This window comes from Canis aureus, chromosome 33 (assembly GCF_053574225.1).
Source record: "Canis aureus isolate CA01 chromosome 33, VMU_Caureus_v.1.0, whole genome shotgun sequence".
In the NCBI taxonomy this organism is placed as follows: Eukaryota; Metazoa; Chordata; class Mammalia; order Carnivora; family Canidae; genus Canis; species Canis aureus.
The window spans coordinates 31,016,599-31,031,493 of NC_135643.1; the positions used below are offsets into that span (position 1 = coordinate 31,016,599).

Consider the following 14,895-nt stretch of genomic DNA (forward strand, 5'->3'; position numbering starts at 1 on the left):
GTATTTAAAAATAAATTTTTATAACTACTTATCAAATGTATGAGTGATTTTTTATTAGTAACCTTGTTCTTGCCACACTTTCTCGATTGTGATAAGTTGAAAGAGGATGAGCTTTGGCATCAACCAGACCAGATATGATCTCACCTTTACCACTCAATAGCTGTTGAATCCTAAACAAGTTACTTTTCATAAAGCCTGTTTCCTCATTTTAAAAAGGTGCTAATGTCTCTTCATAAGACTGCTGTAAGGATAAAAATGAGATAACTATACATAAAACACCTAGCACCATAATTGGCACATAGCAAGAGCTCAATAAGTACTAAAATTTGTCCCTTTTGCAAATTACAATGAAATCTGGAAGTCAAAATGGGCAGGTCTTATACATTATGTAGAAGGCTGACTGTTTAAGTCTCATGTTGCAGATTAATATTTTGCTATCCGACACTTACTGGGTTGGTATCACTCGTCAGAAATTAAAATATTTTGAATGCAATATGCCTTTGATGAGGGATAAACCCTGTATCAGCTGTTAGAATTTTTCATAAATCTTCACCTTGTATTTGCTTGAAATCTAATTATGTCTTGCCTATTTGAAAAGTCCTTTCTGAATATCCCTTATTTTTAAAAAGAAAGTAGTAAAAGAGAACAACCATTTAATTCACTATAACAGTTAATAAGAAAAGCAACAGACACAATGCATTTTAGTCATGAATTGGGCCTTAATAAAAGTGCCTTTTCTGATCGCAAGAAGGAAATTCATAACAGTGACCAAAAGCATCCCAGGACCGCATACTGTGCTGAAATACAAAAGCATAAGCCAAAGTAAGAGTACCTTTATCTTCTATTTGGATACCGAAAATAAACCATCAAACAGAACTGATAAGAACCAAAACTAATAATATCAGTAATAAATTTTTAAAAAGAACTGTCAAGGAGAAAAAGACATGAAAATATTAGTAGCAAAACAGTGCAATTTCCAAAGCAATTTCCAGTTCCTTACTGGCTATGGGGAAAAAAAGCTCTTTTCACTAGATTAGTCCTCACATAATAAGAATTAAGAGCAGCCTCTAGTGGCAGGTTAAGGATTTTACAAAGTGACCTTGCAGAAACCAAACTGCCTTTATTTCTTTTACTATTTGCTATGAGCAGAAAAGACATTTTATCCAAGGAACCTGAGGAAGCTCAGAGCCAAGTCTGTTAGTAAATTTTAGCAATTATACATAATTTCATCCCACCTTGAGTGCTCTTAATAATAGTTCTATTTTGTTTTCTTCTCTATATACGTAATTTAAAAAACCACCTCAAATTCTTTTTAGACAGAGATAGGCTATTAACTGAATGAGCTATTATCTGAACCCCGGGATGGGGGTAGGGGGAGTATTTTATTGTTAAGGAATGAAATCACTGACAAAAACCTGAATGAAGACAAATAGGTTTGATGAACTGAAGTGCAACTCTTCCTCTTCTCTTTTTGTAAAGATTTTATTTATTTACTTGAGAGAGAGCACAAACAGAGGGGCAGAGGGAGAGGAAGAAGCAGATTCCCCACCGAGCAGAGAGCGCAACGCAGGACTCGATCCCAGGACCCTGAGATCATGACCTGAGCTGAAGGCAGACACAACCAATTGAGCCACCCAGTCTGTCTCTCTAAATCAGGAGTGACCCAAAGTAGAAATACTACAGAGGAAAATAGAAATATCTCTTCCAAACAGAAACAATGAACTTCCCTGAATCTCAGGGCATCTTTTCAAAGCGGGGGGGGGCCCCTCTCTCCAACAGTGCAAGAGTTAAGGCTGGGAAGTACCAAATGTTTTCTTCCCTGCACTTCTCTTTCCTCAGAATTGGAATCTACTTAAAGTCTTGATTTCTCAGCACTCACGAAATTGAAAATGAAGGAATCAAGAGACTGTTGTTACTGCTACAAAGACACGGATGTTACCTCTGGCTGAAACTCAATCGGAGGGAGGTGCTGGGACGCGAGGCCGGCCCGGCCTGCACGGGGAGCTCTACCGCTATGGGGTTAGCAACGCTGTCTTTAGGAACCTCCAGGAAGCCTGTGAACACCCAGGACGGTGGTGGTTGTTTGTTTGTTTGTTTGTTTGTTTTTTAACTTCGCAGGAAGGACAGCGCCAGGGAGTTGGGAACATCCACGCCCTGGGCACCGCATGTAGGACACCAACCGCCGCGCGGGGGGGGCCAAGCAGCAGCTTCACGGCGCATCGCCCCCCTCCCGCCAAGATCGTCGGGCTCCACCCTCTGGGAACGTGGGAAACGACAAAGGCCGCAAACCTCGCCGGTCCTCAGGGTGTGTGGCTCCGCCTCCCGGTTCTCAGGGGCCTCCGAGGGCGGCCTTGCCCGCTCCCTCCTCCGCCCGGCCCCGCTGGGGTCGCCACGCGCCGCCAGGTTAGCGCCGGCGAGGTGCCCCCCGCGGCCTCCGCCCCCCGCGCCCCGGCCCCGGCCCCGGCCCCGGCCCCGGCCCCCGCCCCCGCCCCCGCCGCAGGACCGGCCCCTCCTTCCCCGGCTCGCAGCGCCGCCCCTCCCCGCAGCGAGCCTCCCGCGTGTGGCGCATCCTCCCCCCCGGGCCGGGCGGCCGGGGAAGTGCGCGCGGAGAGGCCCCGGGCTCGAGCGCGAAGCTCCAGGCTCCTCAAAATAAACGGCTCGCTGGGGCGTGGAGAGGAAGGAGGGAAGCTTCGGGAAAGGCGCGGAGGTGACCGCAAGCCCTGCCTCCCCGACCAGGCCTGCGGCGCAGCGGGGCCGCAGGCGCGAGCCCGGCGTCCGGGGCGGGGCTTCTGCGCTTTGGGGGCCAGGACCCCGGGGCGGGGGCGGGGCGGGGGCGGGGCGCTGCGGGAGACCAGGGCTGCGCCTTGCCTGGGTCCAGTCACGTCCCCCGGGGAGGTATTGCTAATTGTTCCCTCACTGGGGAAAGAGGAGTGCAGACAAAATGTTTTAAACCTTGGCAAGCCCCTAATTCCCATGAGTTCCTCCTGAAATTATTTCCAGGGAGAGTGAATCATAAACCAATATTACCTTCTTTCATGTAATTAATATAATCATTTAATTTTTTAGAGTTACTCTGCTTGCCTTTCACAGGTGCTTTCAAGTAAATTAATCTAGAGTATATTTTATTATATTTTATTTATTAAAAATTCCTACCTCCTCATAGGAGTGCTGCAAGGATGAATTAATATTTGCTAAGCACTTGGAAGGTGAAAACTACATAAAACTTGATGGAGTTACTGTGATTGATACAGAAAAACAGTAAAAACAGTAACTCGGTAGGATTGGTAATCCGTGCCATCTGCTATCTAAACTGAAAGTACAATGTAGAAAGACTTTGCCTAGCCAGGCAGAGTGGTCCAATGCAGAAATGATTAACCAGATAATTCAAATTCCCCAGAAAATGGAATTCTGCTTTTGAAGAAAAAGTGAGTCTTGATCCATGTCGTTTGTTTTGTTTAATTATTATTGTCACTTTTAATCCGTTGAATCAATGTAGCCACCTGAACAACCTCTTGATTTTAATTTCTCCTTAAAATGAAGTATTTTAAGCAAAGTCTGCATTAACAGATTGGGAATTAAATAATGCTCTTCCTTTCATAAGAGCCCCACTAAGCTACTTTTATTTCACGTGCTATAATAGAAATTGAAATAAAACTCCAGAAAGTTTCAAATATGTGTATATCTGTATCATTAGTTGCACAGCATTTCTGACTAGTAGAGACGAATAAGGTTAATAATGTATAATTTTTCTGAAGTATATGGTAACCAAAGCAAAGACGAGCATTGTGTCTAGAATTACATTTCCAGTTAAACTCATTTCCATCAGGACACACTTTTAATTATTAGGACAATTACTTTAATTCCCCCTCTTTACTTCGCTAATGTCAATAGGGCCATAGCCATCAAAAAAACATGGTACCAAATGTGTTTCAAAAGTAATCTGAAGAATTTGAGAAGTAAATTTTTTTTTAATGTAGGGTTTTTAAATGTGGTGTTCTACAATATCTAGCAAGCAGCTCTAATCAATCATTACAAAACTTCCCTATATTCAAGTACAGAAAACATTAAAATGTAAGATCACAAAAGTAGGCCAGACCACTATCATCAGCCTAATAGTCATCATCGTTTATATCATTTATTAAGTTACTCAATGCAGCAGTGCCAGAAAGTGAAGTAATATTGTGAATTCACTAGAGGGAGCAATTCTTTTTAGCCAACTAGTATCACTTAGCTCTATGTATTCAGTGGTCCTAGAGTGGATCTGGATCTTTAAAATAATTTGAGAATAAAAATATGCATAATTCATGAGAGGGATCCCAGTAAAGATGTACTATCCTTTCAAGGGTTATTTGGAGGTTCTCTTAGAATGCCTGAGGAGGGGGACCTCTGAGTGGCTCAGTGGTTGAGCGTTTGCCTTTGACTCAGGGCATGATCCTGGGGTCCTGGGATCAAGTCCCACACTAGGCTCCTTGAGGGGAGCCTGCTTCTCCCTCTTCCTCTGTGTCTGTGCCTCTATTCCTGTGTCTTTCATGAATAAATAAATAAAATCTTAAAAAAAAACTTGAGGGGAAAAAAGAATTTGAAAACAGACTAAGGCCAAGGTAGTAATACTCAAGTTGAACATCTATCAGCATTCCCATTTTGTTTTAATTTTCACGCGTTCATACTTTTAGACAAGAAATTACTGCCTACCAAACTTGGCACAGCATTATCAACCATCATAGTAACAAGAGCTAGTTTAAAAGTATCTGGTATAAATGCAAATAAACTCCAGATTCAATGAAATAAAGATAACTTCTTCTAGTTAGCAACATAAGTGACAGATATTCAGACCAACTCACATTTTTGCTATACATTTTATATTTTGGCTGTTTGTGACTTAACCTCAATTCATTTCGATTTGCATACTATTTGACAAATTTAATACTTGGGATTTTAGCCAGAAAAACATTTTTAAGCAAATTTTAATGTGGAATTAATAAATAGTATTTATACAGTTGTGCCTAATTATATTAAGTTTTGATTGCCTGTTAAATGTTAACGTTTAATGATACAAATTTGGCCATTGGGGATAAAATAAACTTTAGCTGTTATGAAATCAATGTCATATTTTAATAATATCAAAGATGCTAAATTTTTTAAATGAAAATTTTTTGTGTGTGTGAAACATTTCATGCAATGCATATTTAGTGAATTTCTACCTGGTACTGAATACTGTTAAGATCTGGAAATACAAAGATAAATAAGATCCAAGTTAGCTCACAATTTAGTGATCCTTTTAAAATAAAAATTTCCACAATAATTTAATTATCTTCACTTTTTAAAAAAAAACTATATATTTAAGAAACCAAAGTCTTTTACTGAAAGGAGTGGCATGCCTTTTTTTTTTTTTAATTTCTGGAAAACCATCACAAAAACTCAAAGTTTTTAAACGAAAAGCTTTAGTCTTCCAATATATAAGGCATGTTTAGAATATAAATCGTCAACTCTGGCAGCTCCAAGTCAAGTATTTACTACTATTTATTTGTATGTGGATGGGCCAGATGTTCTCCGAACTGCATTCCCTGAACTGTTTTCCTTAAAACACTTCTTCAAAAAATGCAACCTGAACATTTGTGCTATTGAATTGATGGTTTTAATCTTTTTTCTACTTAAGAATGAAGAAAAAGGATAGGTGTCCAATGAACCCCTGGTAATGGTCAATGTTTTCTACATTGAATCTCTCTTCTTTCCCATTGCACCATCTAAAATAGTATATATTTCTACAATGTTATAATGTACTGGGTTAACTATAGGCTTTTATGAATGATAATAGTGTATCAAAGTGTCTATAAAATTATATTCTAGGGACGCCTGGGTGGCTCAGTGGTTGTCTACCTTTGGCTCAGGGCATAATCCTGGGGTCCAGGATCAAACCCCACATCAGGCTCTCCTTCTGCCTATGTTTCTGTCTCTGTCTCTGTGTCTCTCATGAATAAATAAATAAAATCTTTACAAAAATTATATTCTAAAATATGAAGATGTATATTTTTGTTGTACTGATAGCATCATTTCAAATATCATGCTATAAGGTATAAATATCAGAGTCACTAAGGAAGATAGGGCTAATGATTACACACATTGAGAATGGATTAATTTTCTTTGAAGTCAAATACTGAAAACTCAGTTTAAGCTATGACGTAAAGAAAGGGAATATTGGGGCAGCCTGGCGGCTCAGCGGTTTAGCGCCGCCTTCGGCCCAGGGCGTGAGCTGGAGACCCGGGATCGAGTCCCATGTTGGGCTCCCTGCATGGAGCCTGTTTCTCCCTCTGCCTGTGTCTCCGCCTCTGTGTGTGTGTGTGTCTCTCATGAATAAATAAATAAAATCTTTAAAAAAAAAAAAACAAGGAATATTGAACTTTCATAAATATCGTGTATCCCAATAACAATGAGATATTTTGTTATTGGCATATAATTTATAGAGATAGTTGAGAAAATAAGAATCCATTCATTCTACATTTTGAAATTAATTTTTCTTTTAAAATTATGTGAGGTTAGCCCTCCTAGAAAATAAATACATAGCAATAAAAAATTATGCTCCATATTCCAAGACATTCTGATCATGTTTTACTTAGTTTAGGCTATAATGTCCTTAAAATAAATCTTCAAAAATAGTTTAACAGTGGCTTTAGAATTAAAAAGCCATTAGCCTTTCCAAGAAGGAAACTAAATATATTAATTTTTCAGTATTTTAAATATTTAATATTGACACACATAAATAGCCAATGTTAAAAGTGGATTCCCCTATCATTTTCAGAAATATACTTTCTTATAAATTTTCCAAATTCTAAACTCAGACCAATTCAGTTTTTCAAGAAACTGAATTTAATCGCAATATGTGTTGAAAATGAGTGTTCTCTCTTCTCCTCAATAGTAACTAAAATCACCTCATTTTACCAATGCAAGGAAAACAAATTTATTAATATTTGGAAAGCCTTGGCCCTTCACTTTTTGTGTATCTTCAGCTTGTAAATGTTAATCCCAGAGGATCCCAGGGACTGGTGTAGGCTTATAGACTACGGACATATTCTGTAAGAAGTGAAAAGAGCAGCCATTCCCCCTCAGTTGTAAAGCAAAGAACTGAAGAACTTTGAACTACAATCTAAAAATCTTGGCATGCTAACTAACATTTTGAAAGGCAAGTATCCATATATGAATGTTGATGTATTTATGAATACTTTGCCTTATATATTTTTCTCCTTAATCTAACTGGTAATATAAAATAAAAATAATGATGATGGAAAAATAACTTAGGAGGCTTAGCCTGGAGGAGCAGTGATAAGAAAAGACCTTGAACATAAAAATTTTTCTAAGACAGCAACTTACAAATGGGCTTTTACATTCTTGGGGAAGAGCTCAGAACACTGAGCCTGTGGAACATCAAAAAAAAAAATGTTTACTTCAGACTTAAGTTTGGCATTTTAATATGCATTATTCTAGAAGAAATATGATTCATGTCTTAATAAATTTGAGAAATGAAACTGTCCTTTAAAAATATTTCAAAATTATCAGGATAGTCATCTTCAAAGCCCAAAAGATAAATCAATGTCTGCATAACATTCTTATATGTTGTACATAAATATTAATCCCGATTTATAGACGGTGAAACTGAAAAAGCATTCTCTAATAACTTCAGAGCCAATTGGTAATGTGGTATGGTTTTGTTTTTCACATTTATGTTTTAAAAATTATTACATTATACACAATTATCTAATAAGTAAAGTATTACAGACATATTGTTGTTTTTATCATTATATTGTTGTAGTAATGATTCCTAAGTTATTTTTAAGGATAAGGATATAAACTCATCTTTCTTCCATGTATTTTATGGTTATCATTCAAGAAAAAATAATATAGCTCTTAGGAGACCCCAAAATTGTGAATTTAGAATTAAGACTTATGTATCCTCCATTCTTTCCACAACTCTGTCATCAGCAATTATAGGATTTTGATTAGCTGATTAAAAGCTTAACCCTTACATGCGTGGCATGTAACGGACCCTCTAGATGAACCTCCAACAATATGTAATGACATGACTCCCGGTGGAGAAAATGATTTATGCTTACCTTCTTTGTATTTTGTGATATGTAAGTTGACTTTAAATCTTAGAAAATCTACGACGTTCTGCTTTAAAATGAGGCCAAAGCTGAGTCTGAATCTTAGCTTCAGAAAATATGTTTATCCCAGAAAAGTCTTTTTTTTTAAATCTTCACATAAAATAAGGAGAACATGGGCAGCCCTGGTGGCTTAGCAGTTTCACCCTACCTTCAGCCCAGGGTGTGATCCTGGAGACCCGGGATCGAGTCCCTCATCAGGCTCCCAGCATGGAGCCTGCTTCTCTCTCTCTCTCTCTCTCTGTATCTCTAATAAATAAATTTTTAAAAATCTTTTAAAAAAATAAGGAGAACAAGAGGTTTCTTCCTCTGTAGTTGTCTTTCTGCTTTGTTTCTAGATGGCCATGTAATTGGGAAAACACTAATGATATTCCATGGATCTGCAACATGTCCACTGTGTTATCTATGATGAAACTTCTGTAAGACTTTAGAGGTTTGTATAAGGGAATTCCTAAAAATCTGCTATTTATTTCAGGTAACTGAACAAATATATTTTAGATCATATGGGAAAGCAGCCTTAGAGACATTTTTCAGTTTATCCAACATCTTAGTCCAGGATTTTTCTGTACTGCATTTTTTTTATAGGTGATAATCTAGCCTGTGTTTCAACTCTTCCAATGATGAAACCATTATTATTTTTTTTAGAGAATTGGAAGCATCAAAAAATGCTTTAATACGCTATTTAAAATCTGCCATTCTATAACTTTTAGCTTTTTGTTCTTTTTCTCCCCTTTGAAGGAACAGAGTATATGCAGTATATACATATTACATGTTTCCTATGTTACTGCTTTAAATTATGTACAGGTGCTATGTCACCTCTAAGTCTACTCAGGGTATCACCAGTTGTTCTCATACCCTCTTTATGTTATATTGTATTGTTTTCATTATCCTGATTGGCCTTTAGTATTCTCAGTGACTTTGCCAATGTCTTTCAAAGTATGTGACTCAGATTATATATAGTTTCTTAAATTGATGTAAGTCTAGAAATGGACTATTATCATAGTTGATATGGAAACTGTATGTAATTGATGCAGTTGAAAGACACATAACATTTTTAAGCAGTCATTTCATATTACTGTCTCATGATAAGATTGTAGTTCACTGTATTAGTTATCTCTTGCTGCATAAAAATTACCTCAAACTTTAGCAGCTGAATGGGGCTTCTGGCTGGTTTAGTCAGTGGAGCATGTGACTCTTGATCTCAGGGTTGCAAATCTGAGCCCTACATTGGGTGTAGAGATTCCTTAAAAATAAAATCTTAAAAGGGGCACTTGGGAGGCTCAGCCAGTTGAGTGTCCAACTTTTGATTTCAGCTCAGGTCATGATCTCAGGGTCATGAGTTTGAGCCCTGTGTTAGGCTCTGCACTCAGCACAGAGTCTACTTAAGATTTTCTCCCTCTCCTGCCCACCCCCACCATATCCTCATGTTCTCTCTTAAAAAAAAAAAACTTAAAATATTAGAAATAAATAAATATAATCATAAAATAATCTTAGTGGCCAAAGATAATAGCAAATATTTATTATCTTACACAATTTTGTGGCTCAGGAATTTGAGAACACCTTAGCTGGGTAGTTGATTCAATGCCTCTCATGAGATAACAGTTAAAATCTCAGCTAGAGGGATCCCTGGGTGGTTCAGCGGTTTTGCACCTGCCTTTGGCCCAGGACATGATCCTGGAGTCCCGGAATCGAGTCCCACATCCGGCTCCCTGCGTGGGGCCTGCTTCTCCCTCCCTCTGCCTGTGTCTCTGTGCCTCTCTCTCTCTCTCTCTCTCTCTGTGTGTGTGTGTGTGTGTGTGTGTGTGTCTATCATGAATAAATAAAATCTTTAAACAAAAATCTCAGCTAGGGCTACAGTCCTCTGAAAATCTGGCTGAAACTGAAGGATCTACTTCTAAGATGCCTCACTTAGATGGCAGTGAAGTTCATTATAGCTCAGTTACTTACCATGTGGACCAGTCCTTAGGGCTGCTTAAAGGTCCTCATGACAACAGAAGATATCTGACTTCTCCCAGAGTGAATGATCCAAGAGAGAGCAAAGCAGAAGTTACAAAATCTTTTATGTCCTAGTATTGAAAGCTACATATTGTCATTTTCATAATATACTATTGGTTACACAGGTTATCCCTATCCAGTATGGGAGGGACTACACAGAAGCATGAATATCAGGAAGCAAGGATTATTTGGGTCCATGTCCCAAACTAACACTAGAATCTTTCTTCTATTCCCCAATGACTAAACTAAACTCTCTCCCACAGATAAATTAAACTCTCACCTTCTCAAGGCCACAAAAGTCTCATCCCATTACAGCATTCATTATCTCATAGTCTAGAATTGTGTCATTTTAACCAGGCCCAGATGTGGATGAAGCTCTCTGGGTGTGGCTTTTTGCGCCTAGGTCTTTGAAAACAGTTCCTTGATCTGAAGGCCTGTGAACTGAAGAAATAAGATATCTGCCTCCCACCCTCCAATGACACAACTCAACATACAATAGTGGAGAAAGAATAGGATGACTACTATAGATGTCCCTGTTCAAAAAGGGGGAAACAAGGACTACAGGAATCACTGGTCCATAGAGATTCTGTAGTCCAGCTAGGCAAATATTAGTCCTTTAACTAGAACTTCCTCTTGCTTCCTAGAAGATTTTCCATGACTCTTGGGTAGACCTTTGGGCTTTTGCTTCTGCTTTCTTTTTTTTTTTAAGATTTTATTTATTTATTTGAGAGAGAGTATAGACAGAGAGAGAGACAGAGAGCGCGAGCAGGGTGGGGAAGGGCAGAGGGAGAGGCTCTGAGCAGGGAGTCCGATGTCAGGCTTGATCCCAGGACCCCAGAACATGACCTGAGCCAAAGGAAGATGCTTAAATGACTGAGCCACCCATGTGCTCCATTGGTTTTGCCTTCCAAATCAGTTTTTCTATGAAAGGTAGCCTAGGTTTGTAGCTGTGTAGTTTTCTGAGTCTGGCTCCTGTCTATAGAAGTTTTCAGGTCCAAAGTCTTCTTTTCCTTTTATTCTACTTCTGTTTCTTTCAGTCCAAGATGCTGCTGTTTCTAACAATTAAATATTAAAAAAAAAATTGTGAGTCTCTTGGGAATATTCCTGGGTAATCTTCCATTATCCAAAGCCACATCTACAGATACGTTGGAGATAAGCACTCCTCTACTCAAGGTTTCTGCTGAGATTACTGAGGGACAGTACCCTTAACCCAGAAGCCCTCGTGTCTGACTGGATATCTCTCTTGAGTTCTAACTTTAGATCTTCCTAAGATCTTAGCAAGGGTTTTTACTGCTCGACCCTCAGATTCATTTTTATACCATAATTACTTGGCAGAGGCTGGATTTGATCTTTGTTCAGAAATCATTTCTTTGTTTTAGTATTGTTTCCCATCTTGAGAAGCTGGCAATTTCTAAGACTAACAAATCTTGGCTTTTTTTGGTTTGACAGCCCTTCCTTTAGCTTTTCTCCCTTACCCCTCATATTTGATTATAAACAGCAAGAAGAAATCAAGCAGCAACTTCAAAACTGTAACCGAAAATCCCTTAGCTAAGTCACCCACTGTGTTAGATATATTTTCTAGTTCCCACGTCACTTCAGGTGACAGTGTTGCTCAACTTTCTGCCACTCTATTAAAACCATTCTCTTTAAAATGAATGGGAAATATCAGAGAGGGAGACAGAACATGAGAGACTCCTAACTCTAGGAAACGAATTAGGGGTGGTGGAAGGGGAGGTGGGCAGGGGGTGGGGGTGACTGGGTGACGAACAACCATTCTCCTTTTCTAGCCTTGGAAGCCATACATCATCATTTCCGCAATTTCCTATTAGCTACATAGGTTCATTATATTCATTATGGGAGGGAACTGCAAGAAGATATAGAACCCTGGAATCATTAGGTTCGTGAAGGCTGGCTACTACATCAACTAAAATCTTGTATAATTGAATTTTTAGGAATTCCTGTTAAGCCATTCCTGGTATTATTATTGGTATTATAATTCCTGTTAAGTCATCCCCTTTGGTATTTATTGATTTTTTTAATATAAAAATTACCCATTTTTATCATGAAATTGCAATTGTAGTTTCAATTCAGCATTTCAGCCTTTTCAGATTTTTTTGAATTTTTAAAAAGATTTGTTTATTATTTTAGAAAGAGAAAGAGAGAGAGCAAGGGGAGGGACAAGGAGAGAGAATCTCAGCATACTCTACTGTGGAGTGTGAAGCCTGACTTGGTTTGGGCTTAATCTCACAACTCTGAGATCATGAAATGAGCTGAAACCAAGAATCAGACATTTAACCAACTGAACCACCCAGGCGCCTGATCTTTTTGAATTTTAATTCTGTCAGATAAACAACACTCCACAGCTTTGAATTATTGATAAGTGTGATAGGTTATGGAATTTTTTAAAAAATGACTTTACTGATTAAAATGTTGCTAAACATTTGTGTTTCTAGACCTAGACTATTTAGTTGAAAAAATAAGTACATTCTAGAAATGATGCATTAAATTTATTTTCTATCAAAAAAAATTTATTTTCTGTCATATATAAATACAGATCTACTTTTCCTATTCATATAAAAACGTAGTATGCTAAACAGTAGCCAGCTCCAACTTCATTAGGAATTCTAATATATTTTGAAAGATTAACTAATTAGACAAAGTCCTCAAGAAATGAGTATTGAAGACTACCATGTTTTAAATTCTCTAGTGTGAAAACTTGAAACATAACTTATTTGCTAGAGCTGTACATAAAATATTAGCCTTTGGCAAAATTATGAGGTAGGATAAATTCATCATCCTTTGCTCTCTCCTTAAGAATAGAAACAATGTTTTTGTCATTACTTTTTCCCATTGTACTTAGCAAAATATGCTTGTAGATCCTTAATAAATATTTTTTAGTAAATTATTGACAGGCCATGAATTCCCCTCTCCCAAGTTTCTTGGTACCCACTTCCTCTTGCCTGTATCAGTTACCTTACCGAAGTCTTCCAAGACTTCCAAGAAGTGTTCCAAGATGGGAATCTTTCTCAATCTCCCTCTATTCAATCAGAAGTTGACTATTTTTAATAAAGACGAGGTTGGACAGTCTAACAACATTTAGGGACCTTTTGTTGTCGATGCTTTAATCCATGTTAGAGCATCTAATGATGTGGATTTTCTGATACAGTTGACAAATAAGTGAAAAGTTTTGGGCAAGCTTTTGGCTGCCTTACAGCCATAATAGGCTGCCATCAATTTGCCTTCTCAGTAAGATTAGTCTTGGTTGAACAGGTCAGTTGGTGAATTCTCAACCAGGAAAATCTGGTCTTCCTAATATTAGGATTCGAAAACTATATTTCTCACTATATATAACTTACCATGATTCTTTTTCTTGTTCACCTAACTTAGGAAACTAGTCTTTAAATGAAAGGCATTTCCCTATTTCTGCTAATGGGCTCATCATTCAATCAATCACATAAACTCAAAAACTAAGTTTGTTGAATTTGTCCTTTCCCTAAACCCTTTCATCCAATGTAGTCTTTCGGCTCTCTTTCTCAACTCTACCTTTTCCTTTATCTCTACCATACCTTTTAGTTTACTTCTCTTTACAGTTTAGCTATACATCCTTGCCTCATTAACTTACTAAAGCGTAGCATCTATTTATTCATTATTCTGCTCAAAAACCTCATTCCCATCTACTCAGTGCCTACACAGTTAATTTCAAACTTTCTAGACTAGTTTTCAATATCTGCCACATTCTAGCCGCAATTTAGCTTTCCATCCTTATTTTCCACTACTTTGACCCACTGGATTATTCTGTCTGCCAAACTCATCCTACATCTACCATTAAGTCTTTATAGCACTTTTCCCTCTGCCTGAAATGTTCTCCCTCCACTTCCATTAAAACCTTGCCCATCTTTCAGGACCAAAATCAAAAGGAATCTCAGACATGATGCTTTAAAGAATCCTCTCAGCCAGAAGCATTTTCATTCTTTTCTGAAAGTCCAGGGTACTTTGTAGCACTCTTAAGATACTTAGTGAATTCTGACTAAGGTTTCAGTTCTATGCTTACATGATTTACCTCCTCCTCCTCCTTCTTCTTCTTCTTCTTCTTCTTCTTCTTCTTCTTCTTCTTCTTCTTCTTCTTCTTCTTCTTCTTCTTCTTCTTCTTCTTTTTGAGGGAGAAGCAGGCTCCCTGCAGGGAGCCCAACGCAGACCTCGATCCCAGGTCCTCAGTATCATGCCCTAAGCCAAAGGCAGATGTTCAACCACTGAGCCACCCAGGTGTCCCTGATTTATCTCTTCTTATATATTTTAAGCTTCCTGAGAACATTCCATGTATAGTAGTTAGCACATCCTCTTTACTCAGAAGTGGTTGATTCTAAGTTGGAACCACCATGGAATGAGTTGGGTTAAGTATTCTACATTGGTTTGGGGTGGTGAACAGGAACATAGTATAGTGTGATCAAGAGAAAAACTTTTGAAGGTCAAACAATCCCAGATTTAAATTTGGTTTTGCCAGTTTCTAGTTATATGAGTTGCGGCAAATTAATCTCTTGGCATTTCAGTTTCTTCATCTGAAAAATGGCAATGAATGCCTATTTCATAGATTTGTTGTCATCATTAATGAGCTGTTGGATATAAAACACTTATCTTAATAAATAATTGTTACCTTCTTAGCCTCTGTTTTTCCTGGCACAGTGTTTGATAACCTTTTACTAAGCAAATGAATTATTTAGAAAATAAAAACTTTTTATGAATTATAATT

At 38.0% G+C, this 14,895-nt stretch overlaps 1 long non-coding RNA gene across 12 annotated transcripts in view; it reads right to left on the reverse strand.

Annotated features, from left to right (window-relative positions):
- Positions 1–2,430, reverse strand: part of LOC144303882 (uncharacterized) — a 126,212-nt gene extending 123,782 nt beyond the window's left edge. For 9 of the 12 annotated variants that reach the window (XR_013370879.1, XR_013370881.1, XR_013370882.1 and 6 more), the window contains exon 1: positions 2,290–2,430. This is a non-coding gene — a long non-coding RNA (uncharacterized LOC144303882). Of the gene's footprint in view, positions 1–1,939; positions 2,055–2,289 lie in introns of all 12 variants that reach the window. The other 3 variants (XR_013370885.1, XR_013370883.1, XR_013370880.1) reach the window with 1 other exon arrangement.
- Between the last annotated feature and the right edge of the window lie 12,465 nt (positions 2,431–14,895).